Source organism: Egretta garzetta, unplaced genomic scaffold, assembly GCF_000687185.1.
Source record: "Egretta garzetta isolate BGI_Z169 unplaced genomic scaffold, ASM68718v1 scaffold11, whole genome shotgun sequence".
NCBI lineage: Eukaryota > Metazoa > Chordata > Aves > Pelecaniformes > Ardeidae > Egretta > Egretta garzetta.
In genome coordinates this window covers 1,179,843-1,184,608 of record NW_009258621.1, presented here as the reverse complement: position 1 = coordinate 1,184,608, position 4,766 = coordinate 1,179,843, and the positions used below count along the sequence as shown (strand labels likewise).

Here is a 4,766-nt window from a genome sequence, read left to right as displayed (position 1 = left end):
CCGATCTGTAAAGAAAGGGCAGCTGCTAGCAGCAGGTTCAATGTGAAACCGTCAAAGAGAGGGTTAAACTTTTCCAGCTGGATTTAGTTGCAGGGATCTCTGTTCAGCCACACTGCTAGTTCAACTTGCAGCAGCCTTTCTCTTGGGATCATAGCCGAAGCTGCACTGTCTGTGTTTCCTATGTGATTCATAAGCTTAGCATTAAATTCCAGTCTTTTTCTGGTGTGGCTGTGTTGAAATCTGTGGAATTACCCCAGTGTAAACCTGGATGCAAGCCACAAGCAGCCAGCCCAGCCCTTTGTTCTACCAGTATTTCTTGGTGGGGGAGGGAGCTGTGGAGAGTAGAGAGAGGTGAATCAAATTGACTGTACCTCTTCAGGAGTGACCTTGAGAAATGCGGGGGGGGGGGGGGGGGGGGTGCTGTAATATTCCTGCTACTTAATGTCCCAGCTAGGAGCCAAGAACAGAATGCATTTCTGCTACCTTGTCATGCACCTGGCAAACAAATTTGAGTGAAGACTTTTCTCATGTGAGCAGGTCAAGTAGATGGTGAAGGGGTATGAATGACCCTAAGAAGCATTTGGCACATAGTTGGAAAGGGATTTGCTCTACCAAAAATTAGAGGCTATCTTGGATAATGTAGTTGTCTGGTTCTGCTCTGGATCTTTTTTCTGTGACATGGCACCAAACCTATTTGAAAGGCTTTTTCTGCCCACTGGGTTACTGACACCTCAGAGCAGAACTTCCTTTGCACACAAGGAGGTTGCTGAATATCCATTCCCAAGATTGCTGGCTGCATAACTAGAGCATCTCTTCCTAATGCTTCTCTCTGGATTGGCAGCATCAGCTCTTCCCTGCAGTCTCACCTGCATGCTGCTGTTAGAAGAGACTTCCTGCCTTTGCCCATTTCTGCTGAGTAAAGTCCTTTTTCCTGTAAGCCTGAGTTCCTTTTGCAAGAAGTTTGGGTGCCTAAAGCATGTTTTAAGCAAAAGGAGAAGATAGTCTGCTTCTGTGGGATGGCAGCAACTCCTTTGCTGTGCAGTCAGCAAGCTGATCTGAGCCTATCTTCAGTCAGTGCATTTCATTCATGCCTGTGTCCTCATCTCCCAGCCTTCTTTGTGCCCAGGGCTGGGATGAGCCTACCCAGGGATTATGGTAAAGTAGAAGTGACCAGGAGCTGCTGCTTCACAGGAGTGCAAAACGGACCTGAAAAGGCCTTTCAGGAAGGCAGGGTTTTCTCTGTAAAATAGCACATAAGAAGGTGAAAGTTGAGGACTGTTGGAGAACTCAGGGCCTCTCACAGTAGGAAGAGTGTGAGGGTCTGGTACTCCAGTATGACTCCAACCAACCAAAGGCAGGAGGTGCCAGAAAAGTGAGTGTTGCTTGTGATAGGCTTCCAGTGTGAGCTTGCAGGCACTGGTCACTAGAGAGCTGGGATAAGCACCAGATTAGCATCCAGAGTTATTGTGGGAAGGTGAGCGAGAGCTAAAACTGAGAGCAGGGAGGAGTTAAAAGGGACTGGGGGAGGAAGTGGGAGGGGAAACAACCATTATGTCTTGGTATTAGAGTGAAGCAAGAAACAGCCTCTGGACATCTCTACCATAATCTTATCAGGTTGGGGGATAATTAGTGTCATCCATATGTATCCACTCCACTCTTACCTTGCATGTACTGCCATGCAATTTAGGGAGATGACTTAGTGCCACTAAACACTCATGTGGAATGAACAGAGTCTCAGTTCACCTGGATCCCAGGACACCATTAGAAAAAAAAAAAGGCCAAAGGACCTCAGTCACCTACCTGGTTTGTCTCCCAAACCTCTTTCCTTGTTCTTGGGGAATCTGAGGTGAAACAAGAAATGCAAGGCTCTGAAGCACCTAAGCTGCAGCATTTTGCAGTGAGGCTGCTCTCTTGTCAGGAGCTGATGGCAGAAAGACTACAGTCAAGGTCAGCAGTGAGAAACATTCCTAGAGGCTGAGGAGGGAGGAGAGTCTTGTGGGTCAAAGCCAGTGTAGTGAGGACCAGAGCACTTGCTTATTTTCAGTGGAACCAGGCTGTTCTTCCCCTGCTTTCAGGGACCCAGAGAACTAAGCCTTGTTTTGCTATGTGAAAGATGTAGCGTGGCTAACTGCAGCTTTTTTTTTTTTCCTGCTCCCTGCTGTTTCCTCTCTTCTCACTTGCTCCCATTTCTCTCCTCATCATATGTTTGGCTGAGGCTTTTCCACAGGGCTGGAGTCTGAAAGGCTGTGATGGCAAGGGCAAGGCAACACCTCTGCCTGGGAATATCTGACAGCCACAGCAGGATGCCACTGGAGCCTGCCTCTGCAATGTTATTGCTTTTTATGTTTCCTGTAAGAGGGTGGGAGTGCAGGACAGAACATTACTCTCTTAATTAACTTAGATTCTGTGGTCTTTTCTAAAAATAATCCTGGCTTCTGTCCAGCCATCCTGCTAATAAAATAAACAAGCCTGCCAGAGCCCTACTAACTGTCAACATGGCTTGCTTTTCTGGTGTAGCCACCCCTTCCTCTTACAGCTAATCATTTACATGTCCTGGCCTCTCCAGACTGTTTGTCACAGGCTACATGCAGAGCTCTGGTGTGACCTCCCTGTGTGGCCCTGAACCTTTCATCTCTGCCTGCATGAAGCAGTTGTCACCATTTCCTCCCGCTCTGCCCTTCTTCCTTTTCCCGCTCCGCATCACCTCTGCTGCCACACAGAGCATCCTGCAGGGCTCCTGCATGACTCATCACAAGCAAATGGCTCCTTCCCCCACATCCTGCGGCAGTCCTGCCCAGAGAGCCTGGGATATCCTTGCCTGGCTCCTACACTGCTCCAAACCCACCTGGAAAAGGCTACCCCAAGCCAGGCTGGCACTAATGCTTTCCTGCCCTCATCTGTCACCTCCCCTTCTCCAGGCCTGAAATGGGGCAAACAGCTTGTTGCTCCCCGCCACACACCAACTCCAGACACTTCTCCAAAAAGCACATTGGCCACGAAAAAAAAATTCATTTCTTGGCCTGGTACTCTCTGCAGGCTTCCCCAACCTGGCTGGAGGTTGTTCCCCCAGGCCTTTGAAGTTCTCAGCATTGTCAGGGGAAATTGCTCACTGTTGGTCGGTGTTTTCCACAGCTATGTTTTGCTCTTCTCTCCCAGAAATCCCCACAAATATGACAATTGCATGTGTTCTCTAGCTTACTTACATTAGCAGAGGCAGCCTGTATCACTGCCTAGCAGAACTGCCTTCCCCCACCAGACAGTGTCAATAAACCCCCTTGTATTTGTCCTGTGTACAATGAGATTCTTGTGCTGCAGGCACCCTGCTGTACAATATGCCCAAATCTTCCAGAGATGCCTTACTTAAAATAGATGCTATGATACTAGGCAGTGCAAACATTCATCTCTGATTTCATACCACTTGTTGCACATTAAGTCAATTAATATTCTGTTGTAGCTACTTCTATATGAGAGTGCTTTCATTGGGATTTTTTGTTTTGTTAAGTCTTTTATGAAAAATAAACACAAATGCTTTGAAACATTAGCTGAGCAGATCTGTGATAAAATTCAAGCAGCCTGGCTTGAGGAGGAATGTTGCTATTATATGCAGGACTTTTGCTTAGACTTTCTTCGAAGCTTTGTCTATAAATGGCAAACAAAACCCCCAGGCACTTTTCTTCCTGTTGCTCAAAAGCTATCCTATTACATGTGCATCTTAAACCTGTAAAAAACCAAGCAGTTTATTGTTATGGCAAGGCTGCAACCTGGCATTGGGAATGGGGGTGTTTCTTAAAAGCACTTCACTTGCTGCAGTTGACAATTGTCATCACAACTGTTTCTTTTCTCTCTAGTAGTTGCAAGGGGAAAACTCAAAAGATTTATTTCTATGCCCATCTGCATATCACTTCAATATACTGCTATGTCAGAGCAAAAGCAAAGTACAAAGTGGGAGCAGAGGAAAGCCAATGGCAGTAACTAGCACTGCAGCGATGTCCATCAGGGGCTAACATTTTTGAGTTGCCATCCAGGAGACCTGAGCTTAGTTTCCAGAGTCCAGCCAAGTGGCTTCTAACCTAGCAAATGGTTGTTTCAGTGTAAAGAGCTTCCCAGGGAATGGAGCCAAGAACATTCATATGATAGCCTACAGAGCCCTTGGTGGGAGAAAAGTAGCTCCTCCTTGTTATCAGTTGCTTCAAGCTAGAGAGAATTTACTGTAGCTGCCAGGAAGGTGTATTGTGATCACCAGCCAGGGAGGTGGCACACACCAGTGTTAGCTGCAGTCTGCTTTTGTTAAGTAATGACCCACTTTCATAGGCAAGTTCAAGGAACCCTGCATAGGCTTTAGGTAGATAGGATGTATCCACCCCGGTATAGGAGGTCAGAGAGCTGTTCCCTTCCTGGAATATTTCAATTTGGGGGGGAACTGCTAAACAGCTGCTCTTTCATCTCAGATTTGCTCCCATTAAGAGAACTCACTTCTGGTGGTGTTCTGGTGAGCACAGGACTTGGAAATAACTTTGCATGAAAGGTACAAGAAAATACATGATAAAATACCAATAAAGGAGGTGGTCAGCTCCTAAGGGAATTACTGATTTCATTGCTGAACTTATTCTTGCTGCAGCATTCTCTTCATTAATGTATACCAAGCCAGATAAGTAGCCATGATTTGCAGTATGACCTGGGTGTATATTTGCTTGTTTTACCTCTAGATCCAGTTGATTTGGCCTTGCCTATTGGGAACTGAAGACACATTTGCTGACATGGTGTCA

The 4,766-nt window shown here is 46.5% G+C and overlaps 1 protein-coding gene across 1 annotated transcript in view; it reads left to right on the top strand.

Annotated features, from left to right (window-relative positions):
* The window catches only part of EHD3 (EH domain containing 3), a 29,955-nt gene that overhangs the window by 911 nt on the left and 24,278 nt on the right, over nt 1-4,766 (top strand). The window lies entirely within an intron of this gene.